Below are 27,256 nucleotides of genomic sequence, written 5' to 3'. Positions count from 1 at the left end.
GGAGCGCGAGGTAAATACATTATCGAGCTCGGAGCGCGAGAATGAACAGTCGCGCGCCCTAGGCGCGCTTAAACCAGCGAGCCGCGCGCCCAGCGCGCTATGAGAATGTGCCCGCAAAGTGGGTAGATTTTTTAAATTGGTATCCTATGCTACTTTTTCTTCAATAATTAAATGATTTTGATACATTTCTTCTAATGTTTAACCAATTTCTATTTGTTTAGACAATTTTCATTTACTCAAACAGTTATTTTTCGATAACAAAAACAATGAAATAAAATGAAAGACATAAAATTAATTACGATTTTAAAAGTATTTTTGCAGCAGTGATTATTTAAAAAAATTATATTTGTTTAAACAATTAAAAAGTGGTAAATGTATTATTTCTATACACTATACAGTCAGAAACATAATTTTATGTGTTTTATTTTATTTCATTTTTTTTAATTATCGGAAAAATACTCTTTTAGCTAATAAAAATTGTTTAAGCAAATAGGGATTTAATAAAAATTAGAAGAAATGTATTAAAATTTTGAAATTATTTAACAAAAAGTAGCATAGGATACCAATATGAGAAAAATTGGACATCTCCGAGTCAATTTTTAGAAATTTTGTAAATAAACAATAATTAATTGTTTAAATAATTACATAATGTTTTCAAACAAATGTAACACTTCAAACGATAACCAACTATTACATTTCAATAAGAAAATACGAGTATTCTTACATTTTCGGGGAATAAATAATTGTTTAAATAAGTTACATTTATTGAAACAATTAAATATTTTTCAGAAAGTTATGGGAAATATTCGAATTGTCCATTAGTAATTATTTATGTAAAGAAGACTACAGTCATTGCTAAAAATTAACAATTATACGTAAAAATGTAGTTTTTTATTTTTGGGTTATACTTGAGGCACTGCGGGGAGGATGGAGATGGGTTTTGAAATGAAAGTTATTAGTATGGTCTTATTTCGTAGACACTCCTCTGAAATTAAAGTGTTGATATTTCAATATTCCTAATAATAACGAACGTCAATAATATTAGTACAATCATGGAGCGATGTAACATTTCTCCCATTAGATGATGATATGTACACTTTGGAGCCCTGTTATTGGTCATTTGACTATTAGGCTTATGTTTTTCCTAAGTAAATAATTAAATATTTGAATTTCGAAAAAACAAAAAATTAAGGATTTTCTTTCTCCGAAAATGGAAACTTTTGGGGGGTGTATTGCCCTGTAGCTCGAAAATCGTGCTTTGGACCAGCTTAATGTGTCTTTAATCGCTGAAGACCGCAGAACTCATTTAATGCAGTTGAATAGATTTTTGTTTCCTGGGTGGGGAAAGGTGGACAGAAGGAACCGAAAGGAGCCTCTACAAAGTACCCTTGAAGACTCCACTGAGTCCCCCCTCGGTTCCTTCTTACAAGACTGTAAAACACAGCAAGATCAACTTTTAGATGTTGAAATTCGGATTCTACGTTAAAATTTCCATTAGAAATTCCCTGTTATAATCCCTAAATTTGATCTTTCTGTCTCCCTCCTAACAATATAGTTTGGCGTATTGCTTGCCAATCCCAGTGTCCACTTCACATACTTCTCCTGTATCCTATTTACCTCCTCACTTACCTTTCACCCCCACACCTCCATTCCGTAAAATAAGACACTCATCACCAGCGAATCTAACAATTTCATTCTCCTTACAAAATCCTCTACGAACAACCTCTTCCCCAGCCCCCACACCTGCCTCATCACCACATTTGCCCTTCTCACCCTCTCTTTTTTGTGTCCATCCACTCCCCCATTCCTCCTGTACTCGTACGGTACCTGTACGGTACCTCCTGTACCGCTTTTCCCTTCCACTTCCACCCTTCTCCTTTTTCTCTCCCACCTCCTTTCCTGAATACCATAACCTTTGACTTGTCCGCATTTAACTCTAACTTATTTTTGTCCAAGTATCTTTTCAACCTATTCATAATCTTCTTTAAAGCCTCTTCGCTCTTCGCTAGCAGCACTATGTTATCTGCATATGCGAGTGATCATATCCTGAGTCCCCCTAATACTCCGGCCGCTAGCTTACTTTCCATATTTGCGATTAAAATTGCAAAAAGAGTTTGGCTTTTTTAAAAATTATATTGTCATTAATTCACCACTGCTGTAAACGGTTGCCATAGTCATTTTAGTGCACAGTTCAAAAAACAATGCCAAAACAGAAATTGTTTATGGCATTTTTACTTTTAATTTGCAAACATATTGTTAAAGAATTATTTTTTGTTTTTATTGAAGAACTCGGTCACTGTTTCAATATGGCAATGCCCGATAATAAGCGTAGAATAGAGAAAAATTAATATTTTCAGATTTCAGCGCATAAGAGAAGATTATTCTATTATTTTGAATGCGCGATTTTTACATCTGTCTAAAATGCCACCTTAAGAATAAGATACGTCCGAAACTTATTTACTTCTATTTCCATAGCGACCGCCACACGGTTTTCTATTCTCCCAAAGAGAACGTGTTTTCAATATATTCAATTCCTTCTAATTGTACCAGTAATACAACCTTCAAAGATATTTTTTATTCGTCAGAAGTGGTTATATTTTGATTTTATTTAATTCCTTCTAATTAGTTCACAAAATATGTGTAATAAGTTCTTTTAATTCCGTCATGTGAAATATAAGTTCTGAAATTTTAATTCTAGTCAATTCAACTCTGCCTCTCTAGAGTTAAAATGATTAAAATTCACAAATTTAAATAGATTTCTTTGGTGTATTTTTTAAGACGTTTATATAAATTATTAAAATATAAATGAATATAAATTTGAATATTTTTCGAATTTATAAGTTATAAAAAGAGTTAATAATGAAAAATAGGGTAAATAAATGCTTTTTTTTTAATTTTACTAAGTTGATTGAGAGGAATAGGATTTGCACTTTTTCTGTTCTCTTTGGGGGATTTTTAGACGGAGGAAAATCGCGTATTCATAGGAATACAAATTCTTAATCTTTTTGAATTCAATGCTTATTAGTTATTACCGGGTGGGTTGCCATAGTGTAACCCGTGCTGAATCTTAGTTGCCAGGTAAAAGTGGTGATAACCTTTTGAACTTTTCGCAACTATTGAGTTAATAGATGACTTTTTTATAGAAATGAAGAGCTTAAAATTTCAATCATTATGAAATGCGGTTGCCACGACTCCGATGGCGCAACCAAGTTGTTGCTCGCTTTAAAAAGTGTCGCGCGGTGCAGCAAGACGATGACACGGATCTTTGCCACGAGCCATTGAATACAGAAGGCCGGAACGAAAACAGATTTTTTCTCGCTCGTCCTCACCTATGCCTATCGCATTCGAGTGTCATTTTCGACAGGAGTCGGTTGAACATTTATGCAATAAAAAAAAACGTTCATTTGCAATATTAATGACATCTTCATTGAACCTGATTGAATTTTGAAATCTTTATTACAATTATTGAATTTTCCAATTACTGAATTATATTCAATTATTCAATTTCAATTAAATTAAATTTTTAATATCATAAATTGAATGATTACAGATTAAATTAATTATTTATTGAATTATAAATACTATTAATTGCATTATTAATTCATATAATAATTAAACTTAATTAATTAAGTGATTTAATTAGAGTCCAATTATTATTGAGATTTTATTATTAAATTTTAACCTATAAGGTATTTAGGGCAACCGTTTACAGTGATGGTCAATTAATGACAAAACAGTTTAAAAAATGTGATTTTTGCATTCACATTATGCATGTCGAATTTTGCAGCGGGATCTCGGACTATTTTCCCCTTTCTTATATAGTGGTACGATCAACCCCTCCCTGCACCCTCTTGGGAATCCCCCCCCCCACCTCCATACTTTTTTCATTCCCCCCTTCAGCCTCTGCTTTAATTCATGTGCGCCAAACAGCCACGCTTCGTTCTCTACCCCATCCAACCCTGCTGACTTAGAATATTTTCAACTTTTTTATCTGCTTCTCTATCTCCTCGTCATTAAGTTCCACTGCATGTACCTCCCTCATTCTTCTAATCCCCTCATCAATCTTCCGTGTATCTGACCCTTGGAATGAATCATTAAAAAATTTTCTTCATTCGTTGCTCCCTATCTTCTCACTTATACCCACCCTACGTTTCCTAAACCTATTAATTATCTTCCACACGTCCCCTTCTGTTTTATAAATTCTCAGTTACTCTTCTAGCTCTTTATGTAAATAAATATATGTAATAATTTATGTCTAATTGTACACAAATTTAATACCTTCCCCGATAAGAATAATATAAACAATGAAAATTTAAACAAATACTTTAGCTTTAGTCCTGCCATCTCGTCTCGTAACCTCAAGGACACTGCTTGACTGCTCTCACTTGCATCGCAGCGTTGTTCTCTAAGGTTTCCAATGCGTGGCGCTAGCATCCACACAAAATTCTTAAAGTTACTGACGGAACGCTTATTAACTGCTGCTAAAAGAAGATGCACTTGAAGCCGTCTTTGGCCCATGTAAATGTCAGGTATTTTATTTTTTTAAGTTTTTAACGCTGCAAGAAAAAGTATTGCGAACACTCCATGAGTTTATAATGCAAATTTTAACGTAGAATCTGAATTTCAACAATTTAAAAGTTGATCTTGCTGTTTTTTGAGTGTTTTAAAAAAGAACCGAAGTGGGACTTAGTGGGGTCTTTAAGGGTACTTTGTAGAGGCTCCTTTCGGTTCCTTTCGTCCGCCAGGGATGGCTGGCCTGATGATAAGTTAGACAAATTTGTAATGGATTTCTAAAAAAATGCTTAGGCAAAATTTATTAATCAAACTTTTTCTACGATATATTTGTTGTAATCGATAAAATGAATTAAGATATGTCTTTGCATCTCTCATAATTGCCAATTTGAAAAACATGATTAGTTATTGAACTCCAATCTACTTTTTCTCCAAATGGAATTTTCTGTACCCGTTTTATTTATGCTGGCATACAACAAAGGGTTTTATTCAGAGCATTCTCTTTTATATGGGAGTATGCCAGGACAGGAAAGTATGGCGGAAAATATTTAATAAAAAGAGTGTCAGTAGAGTGAATGACGCCTGAAACAGAAGACCTTGGCCACTAATGAACCCAAGTGGGGAACCTTACATAACAACTTTGTGAGGATCTTCACTTGGGGTGATTGTTAGAGAGATTGATCAGCAACCTGGGTCGGAGAAATGTTGCGGAACGAACGTGTTATTTACATAAATAACACGAAAATTCTGGATCAATCTGAAAATTCTCTATCCCTTCCACACATTACTTTTTTCCCCCATCGAGTGAGTCACGCCTACCCCGAAACGGAAATGGCTTAATGGTGTAATAATAAAATTCGCTTTTATATTTCTAAAAATTCAAAGATACTTAAGAAATGGTGCTCTCATATGATATATTCGCGAACCTGTTGATAAATATAGATTTACTCGTGCGAATTATGAATTTGTGCACGTTCTATTTTATTTCACTTTCTTTACTTAATTATTTTCCATAATCATTGGCGGATCCAGAGGGGGGCGATCGGGGCGATCGCCCCCCCCCCCCGAGCTCTAAGTTTTTATACTTATAACTTCCTTTTTTTTTTTTTTTTGCTTTTTTCGACTTATACGCCCCGATCGCCCCCTCCGAGACCAAGGCCTGGATCCGCCGCTGTCCATAATTTATCGTGCATTTTTAGCGGCCCATGTAAATAACAGGTATTTTATTTTTTAAAGTTTTTAACGCCACAAGAAAAAGTATTGAGTAAAACAATATTAGAAGTATCAGCAAGTGTTCCATATAGAGGGATAAAGTGATTAGTTCGTAAATTTAAAATAAATTTTAAGTTGAAGAAGAATTTGGGGGTTCCTTCAAAAGTGGGACCCAGGCTGCAGCCCTTACAGCCACCTTCTTATTCCAGCCATATAAAAAAATGTCATCATTGAGTCGAGCCGTCCACTTAGTATTGTAAGTGCCGCGTCGGTCAATTTGTCGTTATTTATCCAAATTATTTTCAGGACCACGACCTCTAGGGCAATGCCACTGTTTTCCGACCCATTTTCCTGTGATCTGCACGTTTGATCGTTTCAAACCGCATTTAAAACTTTTTCGTGGTGTTTTTGTTGTTCTCACGAGCAGCTAAGGAAAGGCTTCCTTCATCTTTATACAACCATGCATGCAAGGATAAGTTTCGATACTTTGATAGATCCCCCTGTATTTCAGAGTCACCGTTTAAGACAGAGATTGCCAAAGTACTGCCGACAGTCACGTCCCCGATCGCGGTCGAGGAAAACCATTCTGGGTCAGGCAGCCGCCGTAGGGGGATGTCACCCTGGTCCCGTAAACTCGGAGGCCCCCCCTCCCCCCTGAGCTTTCAGCAGATTGCTACTTTCTTGTATCTGCTATGAAGGGCCTTTCATTATCACGAGATTAAGGCCTTCTCCATGAACTAAAATTAAAAGTGCATAGCTCGATTTTGTAATGTAAGCAGTATTTTGTTATCTTAAAGTTTATTCAATAATATTACAAGAACTATTTCAGCAATTGTACAATTACCCTGCTGATGAAAAAGCACTGATGAATGGCACTAAGCCGCCACGTTAGATACCTGAAATAATCGACACCCGTAGATTCTGAAAACTAACCTTCTCGTAGATCATTTCAAAATTTTACAAATTTCAATTTTTCATTTTTAACCCCTTTCATCTGGTCTACTAGGTAATCTAGTCATAAAGGCACAGGAACGCCGATTTCCACTAACCCTATAGTATACACACTTCAGCCTACAATTCTTCACCGATTTTTTTTTTTTAGAAGTTATCAGCAATAGTTGGGCAAGAGTGTATATGGATTAGATTTTTTATCATTTTATATTTTTTAATTAATATTTTTTACTTTTAAATGAGTAACTTAATTGATCCCATTCTCGATGAAAATGAATGTCGATGAATCTAAAGAATATAAATAATTAGCAAGAAATTGGATCTAAACAAATTATATTAGCAAAATGGCAACATCATGGGAATTTTGCTTGCAAAATATACTTGTAAGTTGAAATTGCTCAATTTTATCTACGCGATCATATTTGATTATCAAAATTTGCTGTCTGGTTTAATTTGTTTATTTTATAAACAAATTATATAAAAAAATTCCCAGTTTAGGCATTTATTGGCAGAAAGTAATTGTTTTGCTTTCTTAGTACCTTTAGATTATAATTAGGAAAATAAGTAGTCATAAAGATTGGTCATTCGATATTATTTGTTTATTTAATAAACAAATTTTGTAAACAAATGCATATTTTGGCCGTTTACAGACAGAAAGTAATAGTTTCTCTTTTTAATAGTCTTCAAATTACGTAAGTGGTAATGTTTAGTGACAAAAAATTGTGAATTAAGATCATTTGTTTATTTTATAAACAAATGCATAGTTTTACCATTTATAGATAGAAAGTGATTGTTTTGCTTTCTGAGTGTCTTGAAATAATTATAGTGGTGATATTTTGTTTTCTGCACCGTTATGGATGGAGATGAGGGAAACAAACAGTGCTGTGGGGGGGGGGGGCGATGGTGACGGATAGTGATCGATGATGTTCGATATGTGGCAGGAGTGGAAGAGAGATGGATGATGCGCCTACTGTATGGTAGTAGGAGGGGGAGAGTGGTGTCAGCGACAATGGGTTGCAGTGGGGTGAAGGTGCGGCACTGTTTCTGACGAGCCGCTGGTCGGTCTGTGGTTTAAGTGCATCCTCGTTTAGCGAGCCATGTGTCCAACCCGCTCATTTCCTTCGGAACGCTTCGCTGAATTGAGGGGGGAGGGGCAGCTGCACTCGCTTGATATCCCCTTCAATTAACCTCCGCCAAGCGGAGATTCCGTCCATGGAGGACGTGCACGAGACCGAGGAATAGAGACGCGTCGATTGGTGCGCAACGCGACTTCATTTTGGTTGGGTTACCAACCCAGAGAGGAAGTAGGTTGTTGAACGGCGCCCGTTGACTTTTTTTGTTGTTTTTTGTTTTTAGTCCACAGAAATCGCGGTTGTCAAAAACATAAAACAAATAAAACGAATAGCTCTAATTAAAATCCAGGTTGCGCAATTAGGGTCCCAGGTGGAGCCCTCTCGGGCAGGCTGGCTGTAAGCGGGGGTAGGCCGGAAGACGAGGCTGCTATTAGATTCCAGTATTTCCACCGGAAAAAAGCGAATTTAATAAAATCACTTGGTGCTGGAATGTGCACTGCAGGTGCTACCTTCAACTCCCACGGGCAAGGCGGAGAGTTGGGACAATCTAGATAAATCGGCCTACTGGGCCCGGCCGTCGGAGAACAGTCCCGACGGGTGAGATTCATTGGCGGTAAAACATACCTCGGGTTAAACGCAAACCGAGGTATCCGCAACGTATGATCTCTGTGGCCCTACAAGGCCTCTTCTACTTGGGGTCACAAGTCCTCTCAATACCGTGAGGAACTTGGAGCAGGGTCCACCTGCCTGCAGTGACGGAGTGGGGATCTATTTGGTCGTGGGCCAAACTGTCGGCTGGAGGTGGTGCATCGGCCGCGACGTTACGGACCCATTCCTCTTCTGCTTGACGAACACGCTCCTCCTCTACGCGCCTCAACTCCTCGACTACCCGCGTAAATATAAAAAGTAAAAATAACCAAAAAGGGAGGGGGGATCGACTATTTCTTAGTACAATTTCTTTAATTTCTTCTGAAAACAATGGTCGCAATTTCCCGTACGGTTCCTAGTTCAATTCTTTTTGAAATTCAAACGATCTCGAATCACAGGCTGAGTATTTTATTTCATTTATTCATTATTTATCTTTCCTTTATTCTTCATACCGCCTTGTAACTTGGAGAGTCGGTTGAGCTCCTTGCTCCCGCCAGTGCGCTAGAGAAGGAGAAAGAAGGAAGGAGAGTAGGCGCGCGTAAGAGAGTGTGGGAGGGGCGTTGGCGTACGTGTTTCAGACCTACCACAATGTTTTCGTCAAGGATGAAAACACGACGTTGGACACGTGATGACGGCGATCGGGGAATTTCCAGGCCCTTATGGCCACTCGGACACGCGGTAGATTTGCCCGAACAATACTAATGACTTAATAGAGGGTACTCAAATTCGTCGTCTAGAATCTCGAGAATCCCTCATTTTTCACGTCGGACCTTCACTCAAATTGCCACTTGGAAAATTTTGAGTGAAGATCCCGTAAACACGATCGTTAGATTCTCGAGGTTCTCATTTTTGTCAGACTGACATACAATAGTTTAGTGTCCCTGGCGAACCGAATGGAGCCTCTACAAAGTACCCGTAAGGACCTCATTCGGTTCCGTTTTAAAAAACTCGAAAAAAACAGCAAAATCAACTTTTAAATTGTTGAAATTCAGATTCTACGTTAAAATTCCCTATAGAAGGTCACGGAATAATCTCAATATTTTTGTTTCCAATGGTAAAGAGTTAAAAAAAATAAAAGACGTATAACGCCTGTTGACTGCTACACTTCAAACGCGTCGCCTCTGAGTAGCAGTCAACAGGCGTTATACGTCTTGTATTTTTTAAAACTTTTTACCGTTGCAAAAAAAACTATTGCGATTATTCCGCGACCTTTTATAGGAAATTTTAAGCTGGAATCCGAATTTCAACCATTTCAAAGTTCATTTTGCTGTTTTTTTGAGTATCTTAAAAAGTAACCGAATCTTTACGGGTACTTTTTAGAGCCTCCATTCGGTTCCTTCGGTCCGCCAGGGGCTGAAGACTTGTTATTCGATATTATTTATTTAATTTATAAACAAATTATATAAACAAATAAATAGCTCAGGCATTTATTGACAGAATAGAATCGGTTTTCTCTCTTCGCGGTAAGAACGAACGAATTGAATTGAATAAATATGTATACACATATCGTAGAATTTGAACAGTTTTGAATGCATTATCAATCGTATATTTGAAATATACGTTTTAATACTTTTTATCGGGAAATGATTGTGTCCCGTTTCAATTCTATTTAATGTGATCAAAATTTCAACTAAAAAGTGTATACATTTTAATAATGATTTGGACGATTAACATTGAAGTCAACTTAATAGTTTTTAATACCGTGAGGCAAACGCGAACATTGTAGACAATTTAATTCTCTACAGCGAGTGAAGATTGGGAACAAAGCAATGCCATTGAATTGCATCAGCTGACCTCGATAGTTGGAGTCATTTGAATGCTATCTGCCGTCTATAATTTTCGAGCAGATAAATAGTAATTAATTGCGCACATAAGATTCGGCAAATGAAGTCAATTGAATTGCTTTTGTAGAAGTATTATGTTCATAAAACCAATGATATTGAATTATATTAAAATTTGATGACAATTTAATACGTTCTTATGAGTGAAACGTTGGCGGTTACAATTCGAACTGTATATATGCTACTTATAAATAATGTTTGTTGCAGATTTATTAAAATAATTGTTAGAATCATAAAAAAAATAATAATTAAATAAAAATAAAGAAAGTTTTTCACATAAAAAGTTATAGTTTGTGCACAGTGGTAAAATGTGTTCGAAAGATGGTCGTGTGTGTATCAAAAAGCTAGAGAATGAAGCCAGAAGTGTCCAATTGGCGGCGTGACCGTACTAAACCTATTTATTGCCACGTAAACTTTTAAATTACAAAAGAACGATATTAGTTACGCCAAATGTTTCTTGTCAAACTTCTGACTTAAAGAGTAGTTGAAGAATAATTTGTTGATTAATGAAACAGAAGTCAAGTGAACGTTTGAGATGCATTTGTGAATTGTGAAGAAGTGGAGAAATAATTATGTGCTTATGTTGAAACACCGTGAACATTAATAATTTTATAAGAATTAATGTACATTTTTTTCCTGAAGATATTCCGAAAATAATTTTTCTTACTAATGATAAGTATTGAGGGTCACGGATGGTAAGGTTTTGTGTGTATACTTACAATTTGACAGGTTGCTCATTGTTTTGGATGTTATTTTTCATAAAGAGAGTGAATAAATAAGAAAAAGAATGTTTGTAGATAAATGAAAAATAGAAATTTTCACTGAAAAGCAATTGAAGAATAAATTGTTTATTTATGCAAATGAAGCGAACCCTAGCGGACCGAAGGAACCGAATGGAGCCTCCACAAAGTACCCGTAAAGTCCCCATTCGGTTCCTTTTTAAAAAACTTGAAAAAAAAAAAAACAGGAAAATCAACTTTTAAATCGTTGAAATTCGGATTATACGTTAAAATTCCCTATAGAAGGTCACGGAATAATCGCAATAGTTTTTTTTTGCAACGGTGAAAAGTTAAGAAAAATATAAGATGTATAACGCCATTGCTTGACAAAAATGTGTTCCTGTTTAAATGTCATAAATATTATTAATTTTCTTGGAAGGAATGTACATTTTTTTCCTGAAAATATTCGGCAACGGAACAATATTGTCGGTGCCGGCAACATTGCTCGATGCCGGCTTTTTTCGCCGGGTGTGAAGTTCCGAAAAGCGTGTAGTGATGTATTTTTCATTTACTACTTACGAATATGGTCATGAAAAGTGAAAACAAAATATTTTGAAGTTCAAATCTTAAAAAAAAATTACGTTACTAACGTACTGATACTGGTGCCGTAAAAGCCATATTTAAAGCATACGGGAGGTATTGTCTGGCAATTGTAGAGTAAGGAATTGAAACTTAAAACTTATTTTGTCAAATTTTGGCTTTTGACGTTATCAATGGAACGTTATATGTATATTAGGGTGGTCCAAAAAACGCTTCTTGAGGTACACGGGAAAATATGGAATTTTCAGAAAACTGAACTCATGCTCCAGGGTTTCATGGAAACGTGCCAATTTTTTGTAGGGATTGAAGAGGAGTGTCTACGAAATAAAACCATACTAATAACTTTTCTTTTCAACTCACCCCACCCTCCCCGCAGCACCCCAAATATGACCATAATATTATTTTCTGATAGAAATTAAACATTTTAGCAATGCTTGAAGTAGTAAGTTTTCCTAAACACCTTTTTTAAAAATAAGTGTACTTTTTAATTATTTATTAATTTTAATAATTGTTTAAATTATTATGTATTATTTATTTTGATAATTTCGAAAAATTCAGACAGAGAGGTCCACCTTTTTTAAAATTGTTATTTTATGGTACTTTTTGTTGAATTACTACATAATTTTGATATATTTCTTCTAATGTTTAACAAATTTCTATTTCTTTAAACAATTTTTATTGGTTTAAGCAGTTAGTTTTCGATTACTAAGAACATAAATAAAATAGAACAAATACTTTTAATGTACAAATACTTTTAATACTTTTTAAATTCACCAGAAAGCTGATATATCTGGGACAATTTCTAGAAATGATAAAAATAAACAATAAATAAATGCTTAAATGAATGCATAATGTTTTTAGAAAAATTTATTACTCCAAGCAATGACAAACAATTACCCAGTAGTCACAACATTTTAGAACGTAATTGGAACGTCCTAAAATTGTTACTTGGATGTACAGGTCAAAAGACGTCATTTGAACGTTTTAAAAACTGTCCTAAGTCAGGCCGAATAATGTTCTGAAAACGTTTTATGTTCGAATTACGTCTTTAAAACATCTCTGGAACATTGTATGTTTATGGGACGTTATACGGACTAACTTAGGACATTTTTAAGCCGTTCTGAAGATGTCTTTTTAAACGCTTGTGCCCACTGGGCACATGTCAATGAGAAAATACAATTCTATTTTTACATTTTTTCAAAATAAGTAATTGCTGAAATAATCTACAATTGTTAAAACAATTCGAAATTGTTTAAAAAGTCATTTTAAATATTAAAATTGTCCATTAGTAATTATTTGTATGAAAAAGACGAGAGAAATTGCTAAAAAGTTACAATAATACGTAAAAATGTAGTTTTTTGATTTTACGGTCATATTTGGGGTGCTGCGGGGATGATGAGGATCAGTTAAAACAAAAGTTATTAGTATAATTTTATTTTGTAGATACTCCTCTTCAATCCCTACAAAATTTGGCACGTTTCCATGAAACCCTGAAACATGAGTTCAATGCTTTGAAAATTCAAAATTTCCCCGTGTAGCTCAAGAAGCGTTTTTTTGACGACCCTAATATACATACAACGCTCCATTGATAGCATTAAAAGCCAAAGATTAACAAGATAATTTTTAAGTTTCAATGCCTTACTCTATTGCCAGACAATTCCTTTCGCGTGCTTTAAATATTCTTTTTATGACTACCGATAGTGTTTATATTTCACAAAAAATACATACAGTTTGAAAATTTAACATAGATAAACGTTTATTTTTCGGCCTGCTGACCTTAAAAAATTGACTTGTTTACACTTGCATTTTTTAACAGAATTTTCTTACAACTATCTCTTAAAAATTAACGTCCATCCACACCTCATAACTATATAATCCGCTCGCTTCTATAGCTGAACCTTCCTCGCTGCGCATCGCCTCGCACGCATGTCTCTTTTCTCGCTACGCTAGTTCCATGTCTATTGTTTGTAATGAATGACCATATTCGTAAGCAGTGAAGGAAAAGTACATCACTACACGCTTTTCGGAACTTTACACCCGGCGGAAAAAAACCGGAAACGAGCAATATTTCCGGCACCGACAAAGTTGTTCCGTTGCTAGCGTCGGCAAAATTACTCCGTTGCCGGCACCGGCAGGCTAAACTGTATTTATTGAAAATAAACCTTTGGCTAAAAGGCCTAAAAAGAATTAACAAATAAAGAAGACAATTGTTTAACAATTAATCAAAATTAGAGTGAAGAGGTAAGTATCGTTTATGTAAGAGTATTTACTTTCAAACCCACAACCTATTCATACATAACTGTCAAAGACAATAACAGTACTTGTAATCTCGAAAACAATAAGCGCCCTCTCAACTTTTAATTATACGGTCATAACCTTACCATTTTTCATCCTCAAAACATGTAATTATAAAGGAAAATTATTTTCCGAATATTTTCAGGTAAAAATGTACATTCCTTCTAAGAAAATCAATAATATTCATGACATTTAAAAATGACACCCCTTTTTTTTAAACAATGGCTTAAAATTCAGACAATTAAAAGCTTCATTTCGCTTCATTTGCACAAATAAACAATCTACTCTTCAATTGCTTTTCATTGAACATACCAATTTTTCATTTGTCTACAATTCACAAATGCAACTCAAACGTTCACTACTATTCTGTTTCATTAATCAACAAATTATTCTTCAACTTCTCTTAAGTCAAAACTTTGACAATAAACCATTAAATTCGGGGTATTTAATATAATTCTTTTATAATTTTAAACTTTACGCGACAATAAATAGGTTTAGTATGGTTACGCCGCCAATTGGACAATTCGGGCCTCTAGCTTTTTGATGCACGACCATCTTTCGAACGCATTTTACTACTGTGCACAAACTATATCTTTTTAGGTGAAATGACATATCGGTGAAGTGGACTTTCAACGAATTGGATACCTACCGTTAAGATATTCACCACTATTCTCTAGAATAGTGTAATATTTCATAGACAAGTGTCTATGAAATAAATACTTTTAAATCCAAAAGTTTTTATCATTTCCGTATGAGACATGTTTATAGCAAAATTTACAGGAATCTTCAAATTCACATTTTTATAGGTTAAAAAAATGTTGACAATCCAATTCCGTTTCGGTCGGCGAGATACATATTTTGTACACAAAACAATTCTGATCAATTCCGTTTCGTTTAGTCTCTTCTTTGACTACATTTTAGTCGCATTCGAATCGTTTTTCTGGCGCTGTACACATTCCAATCGCTCTCATTGTCACGTTCCGACGTTTTTAAGCATTGAAATCATATATCCAAATATACGAATGAAAACCAATGGAAACGTTTCCATTGTAATCAATTCGAACCTTCTTACCGGGTTAGTACCTTTAATTTATATTAGGAAAATATTTAGTAATAAAGATTGGTCATTCGATATTATTTGTTTATTTAAAAAACAAATTTTATAAACAAATGCATATTTTGGTCACTTACAGATAGAATGTAATCGTTTTTCTGTCTAGTCGTTTTCAAATTGTATAAGTGATAATTTTTAGTGGTGATGATTTCTCGTTCCATATAATTTGCTTATTATATAAATAAATTTGATAATTAAATGGATAGTTTGGCCATTTATAGAGATAAAGTTAATGTTTTTCTTTCTTATCGCCTTCAAATTATATTACTAGTGATGTTTAGTAATTAGTATTAGCACTTTTAATTTACTTTAGTGGTAATATTAAGTGACAAAGATTGGTCATTCTATATTATTTGTTTATTTTATAAACAATTTTGTCAACGAATGCTTATTTTCGCCATTTATAGACAGAAAGGAATCGGTTTTCTTCATGATTGGGTTCAAGTAATATAATTGGTAATATTTCGCTATGAATACTTGTCATTCGATTATATTGGTTTATTTTATAAACTAATTTTATAGAAAATATAAGTTCAAAGTAGAGTAATATTTTACGTATATGTTGGTGAGGTTGACTGAAGTAAATTTCGGGTTAAATTATAGAATAGCTGGTACCCCCCTTTATTTCCTGGAAAATTATTTTTTTTTTCAAAATGAAATTATTGAAGCATGAAATTGAAGTAAATTCGAAGCGATTTGTTAAAAGAAAGCATTAAAATTATTTTTAATTTGCATTATTATAACGTGTGAAATATGGGTCTACCAAAAAATTTAATTTGCCGTATTTAACTTACCGTTTAAGTCTTTTTACAATTCCCGGCAACGTAAAAACTTCTAAATAAGTGTAATTTGAACTTTTATTTACATATATTGACATATTTTGCTGTTTGTTTTGTTTATATAAGCGATTTTACTTGCAAAAAAAGAAACAGTTACTAAATTTGTTAAAAAAAAGAACAGTTTCAAATTTTAAAGCACCTAGACCCCTTTTCCAACTTTAAAAAAATTACAAATTAAATTTTTATAATTGGTTATACTGATGAAAATAATGCATAAAATATGTTCCATTTTCTTTAAAAAGATTAAAATTTTTCGTATATATATATACTGTTTTTCCAGGAAGAATGTTTAAAATCACTTTAATGGTAAGCTGAATATGACAAACTCAATTTTTTGGTAGACCAATATTTGACACGTTATAATAATGCAATTAACAATAATTGTAATGCTTTCTTTCAACAAATCGCTTCAAATTTAGTTCAATTTCATGTTCCAATACTTTGATTTTAGAAGAAAAAATTTTTCATGAAGTAAAGAGTGGTACCAGCTATTCTATAATCTAACCAAATTTCGTTTTGAAATTGCTTTTCAGTTTTTTAAGTAATTCGAAATATGCCGCCAATACCGGTTAGTTCAGATTCTGCCGCTAGATGGTTGATGCTAGACAGGTACATTCTTACAAGAATTATCACTTTTTATGCTAAAAGTATGACACGCTTGCAAGGTGAATTTCTTTTATATGATCTAGCTTCGGCTTATTTAGGCTTCGCGATACGCAGGTTTGTGCTTTCTTATTATTATTGTGATTATTATTAGCAGTATTATTAAAGTTTTTGGATAACTATTATTCATTAACAATTAATAAATAATATTTTTAAAATGGAGTCTCTTAAAGTTTCTAAGAGGGTAATTTTTAAATTTCTTGACCAGACACTTTCTTACACGTTTCTATCAAAAGTGGAAGCCACCTTTTGCTATTAAGAGCAAATTTGAAATAAAGTTTAAGAAGTGGCTTAACTCAGATTTCTTTGTAGACTTTTCAGAGTTGAAGGGAAGTCCTGGAAGAAGATTGAGTACAGAAAACTTTGATGAAATGTCGGCTACGACAAAGAGACGCAGATTGATAACCATGGAAGAAACTTATTCGGCAATCGATATTCAAGAAGCATTTCTCCGAATATTAAGAACGACTGGAAACACAAAAATTTAACAGTGCAGTTAATGAAGTAGAATGCTGCTCTCCAGCAGAAGCTTTAACTTTAATGGAAGATGCCAAGTTATCCAAGTATCAATACAATAACATTTAATTTCGGGTCAGAACTCTATATGCAGATATCTATTCTTTATTTTATTAAATTGCAGAAGGAAAAAAAAGAATTTTATCCATTGCAGGTACCAGTGATCCCAGATCTAAAACGAGATGTGGTCCAATACTATGACAGGGCTATGTCCGTGTGAATATAGTAGGAGACGCTGTAAATGACTGAGTTGCGCGCGCAACCCATTTCTCCTCTTCTGAATTTGAAAACTCGAAGGTGCACGATTGCCGCTCGGAGCACTTCGGCGATTCTTTTTATATATCTATTTGCTAACTGCTTTGAAATAAATTCAGGAGATTGAGATTTTAATATTTCCAGATTTCGATGCTGGCGTTTCTCATGATTTGAATAGATCGCGCGCCTCTTGATATGCGTATATTTTGAGGTTATGTTATTTCATGTATAAAATATAAATATATGCGTATATTATTAATGATAATATTATAATTATGTTATATTATAATAGTCTTATTTATATCTTGATCCGCATTTGAAAGAAATTAAAGAAATTGGCGATTTTGGAATTCATCTCGTTTGGATAAAAACTCAATTATTTGATTGAAAAATTAATTATATTGTTGAAAATGTAACTATTTTGTAAAAAAAGTCCTCTTTTCTATCAAAAGTTAAACTACTTTTTCTAAATTAAATTTTTTTTTTATTTGAAGGTTCGACTCTTTCGTTGAAAATAGATTTTTGAAACTGACAATCAATACCATTTTTGGTTAAGAAATCATGTGTTTTGTTGAAAGGTCGTCCTTCTTTGCAGAAATTAAATTGTTTTATGGAAAATTTATACTTTTTGATTAAAAGTTACATTTTACGGTTGAATTACCAACTATAAATATGTTTTGGTTGTAAAGTCGTTCTGTTGTAAAGGCAACTATATTGTTAAAAATTAAAATGATAATTTTTGGGTGGAAATACTCTTTTTGTTTTTAAAATTAAACAATTTCGTTGAAAGTTCATGTATTTTGTTGGAAATTGACCTTGTTTAGTAGAAATTTAATCTTTTTGTTTGAAAATGTATCATTTTTGGTCGAAAATGCAATTGTTTGGTTAAAATATCAACTGTAAATCTTCTTGGGTTTGAAAGTCGATTATTTCACTAAGAGTTGAACTACTTTGTAAAAAAAAAAAACGTTTTTTTAACAAGGTTTTTTAATTATGGTTGAAAATTTAACTATTGGGTTGAAAGTTTAACTCTTTCATTGAAAACTCATATTTTTGGCTTAAAAAATTCAACTTTTTGTAGATAATTCGTCTTTTTTACTTTAAAATTAAATAATTTCTTAAAAAATTCATGTATTTTGTTTAAGATTTGTCTTTTTTGTAGATCATCAATTTTCTTGGTCGAAAATTCATCTGATTGGTTGAAAATTTAACAACTTTGTTCAAAATTAATTTTTTCTGTTAAAAATTATTTATTTATATCTGAAAATGTAACTATTATATGATTGATTAAAAATTAATCATATATATTGGTTAAGTTGGAAAATCGTTTTTTTTTATAGAACATTAACCTTCTTGGTCAAAAATTCACCTTTTCCCTTGAAAATTTAACAATTTGGTTGAAAATTCGTTTTTTTTTTCTTGTTCAATTCAATTTTTTAGCACAGTTTTTATCTGGAAATTGTACTATTCCATTTTTGGTTGAAACTTTATCCTGCACATTTTATTAGTTAAAACGCCAAATATTTGATAGAAAATTAATTTATTTTGTTGAAAAGTAAACTTTTGGGTTGAAAATTGATTTATTGTGTTAATTCGATTTTTTCCCTAAAATTAAAAAAACTGAAAACTCAACTAATTTGGGGAAAATTTTTCTGTTTGGATGGGTTAAACTGTTTTGTTACACCGTTCGATTTTTAAAATTGAGAATTCGTAAATAAGACGTAATAAGACGTAAATAAGACTTTTTTTAAAAATAAAAGTTACATTGTTTTTATTTTAAGTTATTCCAGATTAATATTTTTGCATTGTTACTTAGAGATAATAGAAATTAACTTATTATCAAAATAATTGAATTTTCAACTAAAAAAAAGAATAACAAATTTCCAACAAAATGATTACATTTTCAACTAAATTGATAAATCTTCGACAAAAAAAGTTTTAATTTTCAATTAAAAACTGTTGAACAGATTCAAAAAGATATTAATTTTACAAAAGAGTTGACTTTTCAGGCAATAAAGATTTTTTTTTTTAAATTGTTGAATTTCAAAGCCAAAAAGATGATTTTTTTTACAAAACAGTGTAAACTTATTTTTAAACAGAGTAGTTCATTTTGATGAATAAAAATGGATTAATTACAATTCTTTTTTAATCGGAAACTTTTTAAATTATAAATTGAATTGGTTTATTTTAAGTCGCTTTATATTATTAATTTTTACATTTTTATTTATAAATCCAAACTCAAAAGTCTTATTTACGAATTGACAATTTTAAAAATCGAACGGTGTAACAAAACAGTTTCATTTTCAACTAAAAAAAACGAAGTTTCAACCAAATCCTTAAATTTTTAACGAAAGAGATGAATTTTCATTTAAAATTATGAATCTTCATAAAAAAGGCTTACATTTTTTATTAAAAACTGTTGAACTCATCCAAACAGAAAAATTTTCTCAAAATAGTTGAGTTTTCAGTTTTTTTAATTTTAGGAAAGAAATCGAATTAACACAATAAATCAATTTTCAACCCAAAAGTTTACTTTTCAACAAAATAAATTTATTTTCTATCAAATATTCGGTGTTTTAACTAATAAAATGTACAGGATAAAGTTTCAACAAAAAATGGAATAGTACAATTTCCAGATAAAAACTGTGCTAAAAAATTGAATTGATCAAGAAAAAAAAACGAATTTTCAACAAAATTGTTAAATTTTCAAGGGAAAAGGTGAATTTTTGACCAAGAAGATTAATGTTCTATAAAAAAAACGATTTTTCAACTTAACCAATATATACGATTAATTTTTAATCAATCATATAATACTTACATTTTCAGATACAGATAAATAATTTTTAACAGAAAAAATTAATTTTAAACAAAGTTGTTAAATTTTCAACCAATCAGATGAATTTTCGACCCAGAAAATTGATGATCTACAAAAAAGACAAATCTTTAAAAAAATCCATGAATTTTTAAAGAAATTATTTAATTTTAAAGTAAAAAAGACGAATTATCTACAAAAAGTTGAATTTTTTAAGCCAAAAATATGAGTTTTCAATGAAAGAGTTAAACTTTCAACCCAATAGTTAAATTTTCAACCATAATTTAAAAACCTTGATAAAAAAACGTATTTTTTTTTTTACAAAGTAGTTCAACTATTAGTGAAATAATCGACTTTCAAACCCAAGAAGATTTACCGTTGATATTTTAACCAAACAATTGCATTTTCAACCAAAAATGATACATTTTCAACCAAAAAGATTAAATTTCTACTAAACAAGGTCAATTTCCAACAAAAGACATGAACTTTCAATGAAATTGTTTAATTTTAAAAACAAACAGTGTATTTCCACCCAAAAATTATCATTTTAATTTTTAACAATATAGTTAGTTGCTTTTACAACAGAACGAGTTTACAACTAAAACATATTTATAGTTGATAATTCAACCGAAAAATGTAATTTTTGATCAAAAAGTATAAATATTCCATAAAACAATTTAATTTCTGCAAAGAAGGACGACCTTTTAACAAAACACATGATTTCTTAACCAAAAATGGTATTGATTGTCAGTTTCAAAAATCTATTTTCAACGAAAGAGATGAACCTTCAAATAAAAAAAAAAAATTTTTTTTAAAGTAGTTGAACTTTTGATAGAAAAGAGGACTTTTTTTACAAAATAGTTACATTTTCAACAAAATAATTAATTTTTCAATAAAATAATTGAGTTTTTATCCAAACGAGAATCGCCGAAGTGCTCCGACCGGCAATCGTGCACCTTCGAGTTTTCAAATTCAGAAGAAGAGAAATGGCTTGCGCGCGCAACTCAGTCATTTACAGCGTCTGCTACTATATTCACACGGACATAGCCCTGTCATAGTATTGGACCAACGAAGGAATAATAAAGAGACCCAACTGCCAGTGAGAAGCCATCTGAAACTGGCAATAGAAACATTACCGTAAGTGATACGCACATTACAGGACGATCTTAGATTTGAGTGCGCAGGTGCGCAGTTGTCCTCTTCCTATACATGGAAAAGTGTGCGAGTGAGAAAGTTTATCAAATTGGCGTAAGTTAGAGGTTGTGTTCTTTTGTTGATCGTCATACGAAAGATACACAAAATAAATATATAAACAGTATTTTCGGTACTTGTTTGAAAAATGTGTGAACGAATTAAAATTTCTTGGCACATTAGCAACTGCGTCTCCTTTATATAGAAAAATAAGATAAAAAAATAAAGGTTAAATTTCTAAATCATTTCTATTAAAATTAAATGACAGTTAGGTAAAACAATAAAATATATTAGACGCTTATTGTACTTAAAGTGAAGGCTTTAAAAAAACGAAGTGTATTTGCCTTTTTCAGCGTGTAACTTCGTCCTCAACCCGGAACTTGACACCTCATGGCTTAGAACACATTTCTGACACGTGCATCAAAAGAAACAAACAGAACCTCTCAACTTACGTCAATTTGACAAACTTTCGCACTCGCACACTTTTCCATGTATAGGAAGAGGACAACTGTGCACCTGCGCACTCAAATCTAAGATCTTCCTGTAATGTGCGTATCACCTACGGTAATGTTTCTGTTGCCAAGTGGGGGAACGGAGTTAGGTCTCCTTATTATTCCTTCTTGATTGGATCACATCTCGTTTCAGATCTGGGATCACTGGCAGATACATGTAACAGGAAAAGAAGCTTGCATCAACCTTCAGACTTTAATTGATCATTTGATAACATGACCTTCCAAGGATCCTAAATTAAAATTTCCTGTTATAGACAAGAGGGTGAAAAATTATCATCTAGATTTACTTATGAAATATGGCTACGATGGAGCTTCAGATCAGGGCCCAGATAGAACAAGAGTTTGCAGAAAGCTTGCCTAAATCTTGCCATGCAAGTTTCGGAAGCTTGCATCGCAAGGTTCAGGGAAGCTTACCGCAAATAAGAAAATGTCCGTCATGTGGCAATATTGCGAGGCAAGACTGAGGAAACGTTGCCTGTCAATCTTGAGGTTGATTCATTGCGCATAAGTTTTGCATGGCCACTAGGGCTGTGCAGTAGTTTTTAAATATTCTACCAGAATGCCGCCTTACGGGTCTACAAAAACGTATGACGTATGATACTTAAAAAAAGAAATTGGTAATAAAACTTGCCGACGAATCTTCCTCCAATGTTCCCTCAATATTTCAGGCAAGCTTGCAGGAAGATTCCTATGGCAATGGTCCCTCAACCTTGCCTCGCAATATTGCTGCTTGACGGACATTGTCTTATTTGCGAGAAGCTTGCCTAAACCTTGCAACGCAAGCTTCCGGACCTTGCATCGCAAGGTTTAGGCAAGCTTGCCGCAAACTCTTGTGCTATCTGGGTGAACGTATGATCAGCTGATGCGATCTTTTGAATGCATAATACACACCAGCTAAAAATTCCTGTACAGAAACCTCGAAGGTTCCTGCACATGTTTCTGTACAGGAACTTGTACAGGTAGTCTTGACGGTTGTTGTGCAGGAATTTGGCGAAGGAAACTACATGACCCTGTAAAGGAACCTGCACTGACAAAGAAACCTCTGAATGATCATGTACCGGTCCCTGTACAGGTCCCTTTGCAAAGAAAAGTGAGGCAAAGGTTCCTGTACAGTAACGTGTATAGGATCTCTTACAGAAAACCTTCAAAGAAACCTTTCGAAGGATACTTTAAAGAAACATGTATAGGTTCCTTTACAGAAAGCCATCGCGAGAAATGATGCCGCTTACAGCTATAAAGTTGCATTCGTTTTATTCCCTTGAAGATTCAACTCACCATCGAGAGATGCAAGCCACTACCAAACCCTCGTGGATTAATTCCTACGCAGGTTCATGTATAGGATCCTAAACATGTTCCTGCACATGAACCCGCACCTCAATTGGCTCTGTGCAGGAACCTGTACAGGATCATTAAAAGGTTACCTCGCACACAGGTTCCTTAGCAGGACCATATGAAATTTCCTTCGCCAAATTCCTGTACAGGAACCGTCCAAATTACCTGTACAGGTTCGTGTGCAGTATAATGTACAGGAACATATGCAGGATCATCCGAAGTTCCTTTACAGGAATTTTTAGCTGGGACATAGGTTGTCGTATAGATTTCAAAAACGGTGTGCAGTGATAGATGAGAAAAAACCACAAAAAAACAATGCTCACACTCGAATATACAAGAAATTCAAAGAAAGAACCGATTTAATCATAGATTAACCAAGGCATGGAACTGGTAACACCGCTAGAAGATTGTTCGAGGATCCTGATCTAGCTGCTGAAATAACAGGAGTGGATAAGGCGTTGATTGTAAGATTTTCTCATGTTTTGCAAATGTTGGCAAGTAGCATAAAAGTCCCTCACGTGTTTTTTAAGAAGTTCGAATTTGAGACCGCTAGCAGACCGAGTGAACGGAAATGATACTCTACAGAGTATCCTTATAGTATTAACTTAGTATCCATTCAGTATCATACAACAAGAACTCACGAAAACAGCAAGATCAACTTTTAAATTAGTGGAGTTCGGATTTTACGTTAAGGTCGCGGAGTAATCGCAATCGTTTTTTTTTTTTAAATTGGTAAATGGGAATTTCAACTTGGAACCCGCATTTCACCAACTTAAAAGTTAATTTTGCTAATTTTTTTTGTTTTCGTTGCATGGTGCGAAAGGAATGCTATGAGGATACTATGAGGACACTCTGTAGAGTATCCTTTCTGTTCACTCGGTTTGCTAGGGACAGCACAATTGTACGTTAGTCTTTACCCGTGGAATTTCATGCCTCCAACAGCACATAAAATGTTAAATGTAGCAACAGTTATACAGCATTTTTTACTTCCTATCGGACAGAATTCTGAAGAAGCTGCAGAAGCATGTAATAAGGATTTCAAGAGGTTCAGAGAATTCAACAGACGAAAGTGCTCTCGAATATCGACAAATAAAGATTTAATACATAAGCTTCTAGTATCATCTGATCTATTAGTTGCATCTTTAAAGAAAAATTGTAGCAAGAATGAAGTTGAAATGGATCCTCAAATTTTTGAAATGATTGACAAGTAAAACTTGGAAGCTATTTCTTCTTAAACGCTACAAAACATTTACAGTAATATCATCTGAACGCACTAGTAAACACGGATCACTTTTTGTCTACAAATGGCTTACCTATGCATTTGTTGATAAGATTAATATGTAAATAATATCCTCATATAATCCTCATCACTAAACATCCATAGTAATATAATTTGAAGGCGATAGGAAAGAAAAACGTTAACTTTATGTCTATAAATGACCAAACTATTAATTTGTTCTTCAAGCTTATTTATATAATAAATAATATCGAATAATAAGTGTTCAGCACTAAACATCACCACTACAATTATTTAAAGACGATCAGAAAGCAAAACGATCACTTTCTATCTATAAATGGTAAAACTATGCATTTGTTTATAAAATAAACAAATGATATTGGTTAACAATTTTTTGTCACTAAACATTACCACTTATGTAATTTGAAGACGATTAGATAGAAAAACTATTAATTATTGTCTGTACCCTGGCCGACCGAAGGAACCAAAAGGACCCTCTACAAAGTACCCTTAAAGACCCCACCGAGTCCCCCTTCGGTTCCTTCTTAAAAAACTAAAAAAAAACAGCAAGATCAACTCTTAAATAGTCAATAACTTGTCAATAACTTCTGCTGAACGTGACTTCAAGCGCATCCATAATAGCTCAAGTAGTATGTTGCGGGCTAAGATTAAAAATAAAATTCACACTACTTGATTGCTCTCACTTGCATCGCAGCGTTGTTGTCTGAGGTTTTCACTGCGCCGCGCTAGCATCCTGACAAAATTCTTAAATTTACTGGCGGAATGCTTATTAACTGCTACTAAAAGGAGATATACTTGAAGCCACCTTCGGCCCATATTTAAATGATAGGTATTTTATTTTTAAAAGTTTTTAACGATGTAAGGAAAAGTATTGAGATTACTCCGTGTGTTCGTAATGGAAATTTTAAAGTAGAATCCGAATTTCAATTATTTAAAAGTTGATCTTGTTTTTTAAAGTTTTTTAAGAAGGGACCGAAGGGGGCTCAGTGCGGTCTTAAAGGGTACTTTGCAGAGCTTCCTTTCGGTCCCTTCGATCCGCTAAAGTTTGCAAAACGGCAATTTTTTTCGTTTTTTTTTTTACTTTTTGGGAGAACAAGTCAAACAATCTAAATGCGCTACATACCAAATTAAAGATCTTTTTTCAACCTTCAATTAGTCATTCAACTTTTTTTTGCAAATTAGTACCTTGGTGGCAATCTGCCAAAACACAATTTTGACAACTTTTAACACTGCAAAACTATGCCGATGAAAAAGCACTGAAAACGCACCGGAGAACGGCAGTGGGACGCCAGTGCGTTTTCAATGGCTGTTTGTGCTGATTTTCAGCACCTAAACCGCACTGAGAAGTGATCCCTATTGTCAATACCTATATAGGTCACTAATAGGATTCTATATAATGATCCTATAAGTGACCTATATAGGGTCACCTATATAGGTCAGTAAAGGAGTCACCTATAGGAAATTAAACAGTTTCCTGCATATGATACTATATAGAATCTTATAAGTGACCTTATATAGGACAGTTAATGAACCGGAAGTGTTGCGCAGTAGTTTCATATAGCAGTACAGCTGCGCAGTAGTTATTCTTGACTATGGAGCATAGAATCATTCAGGATTCTATAAAGGATCCTATGCAGCAAGCTGTTTCATTTCCTATACGTGGCACCTATACTGACCTACATGGGACATTCTTTTACAAATCGTACGGATTTGACGAAAAAAAGATGAAGGTATTTTTAATCTCTTGAAACTTTTTTTGTGTTTTTTATATGTAATATAAGTCGACACGCATGTCAATATTTGTTATTTTTTTCTATATTTTTAAAAACATTGTTGAATAAATAATGACATAGTCAGCGGATTCGCTTGTCTTTGAATGCTGATATCTCTGCTTCGATTTGTCATAAGAATAAAGATTTTTTTGCATTCTGCGCGCAATTTAGTCAACTTTCCAGAAATTCGTGGAATTAAAAAAAGTGAAACATCGAGAAAGTAAATTTGTTTTTTATTCCTGTTGTAATAGAGCGTATTATTATTTATTTATGCATAACAATTTGATATAACCTGTATACTTGATTAGGTTTCATTTTTTTTGTGCTTGTGAACTGTATTATAAATCGGATCTTGAGACTCTCGCTACAGCCCGCGCAAGAGTCGGTTAGCCGCCATCGACTTGAGATGTCAATAATTTCTTAAATATCAATTCGACTGGGCTAATATTTTCCAGAAAACTTCTTTGCACTGTTGTCAACAACTTTCTCGCTGAAAGTCTTTTGTTGCTCAAAGTTCAATTGATAAACGAAACGCTGGAAGTTAGAGAAGACCGATAAGCTCCTGGCGTCAGAAAAAAATTAACAATTTTTTTAAAATAAATTTTTGAATTAATTTTGCTGTATCAGTCGAAGGACATTTCAAACTATATTTCTAAAAGCTTGATTGAAAAATCTTTAAAACTGACTGACTGAGCACGAGTTAAAGTGAAAAGCGAATTAAAATTAATTTTTACAAAAATGCCAGTTTTTTGGCTTTTATTAGAAAACTAAAAAAGCTACAATTTTTTGTCTGGAGGAAAAAGATGTGCAATTAATTTCTGCATCTATACATAGTCTTTAAAAATTAAAATTCGAAAATGTTTAAGAAAGCTTCCAGGTGCCTTCCCACTCCTAGCGAAATGAGTTTATGTTCCCTTCTTCAATCCGGCAGCTCTATCATTGAATAAATATATTTTTCTGCGTAATTTTTTTGTTCAATGTAATATGTATTGACACGAGCAATGGCTCAACATATATGCTTTCGCAACCTGTCCTGAAATTTGAACTACGATAATAACTTCGAAAAAAATAAATAAAAGATTCAGGAAATAAGGACTAGGCGCATATACAAAAATCATGTGAAAGAAGAAAAACAAAGTAA

General features: G+C 33.2%; 1 long non-coding RNA gene across 1 annotated transcript; it reads left to right on the top strand.

Annotated features, from left to right (window-relative positions):
• The first annotated feature begins 13,521 nt into the window (after positions 1 to 13,521).
• On the top strand, positions 13,522 to 17,180 carry LOC117169503. Its single transcript, XR_004466666.1, has 3 exons — positions 13,522 to 13,797; positions 16,780 to 17,058; positions 17,138 to 17,180. It is a non-coding gene; the product is annotated as an uncharacterized LOC117169503 (long non-coding RNA).
• The last annotated feature ends 10,076 nt before the right edge of the window (positions 17,181 to 27,256 follow it).

This window comes from Belonocnema kinseyi, chromosome 3 (assembly GCF_010883055.1).
Source record: "Belonocnema kinseyi isolate 2016_QV_RU_SX_M_011 chromosome 3, B_treatae_v1, whole genome shotgun sequence".
Taxonomy (NCBI): Eukaryota; Metazoa; Arthropoda; class Insecta; order Hymenoptera; family Cynipidae; genus Belonocnema; species Belonocnema kinseyi.
The sequence above is the reverse complement of the archived record's forward strand: the minus strand, read 5'-3'. Positions and strand labels throughout refer to the sequence as shown.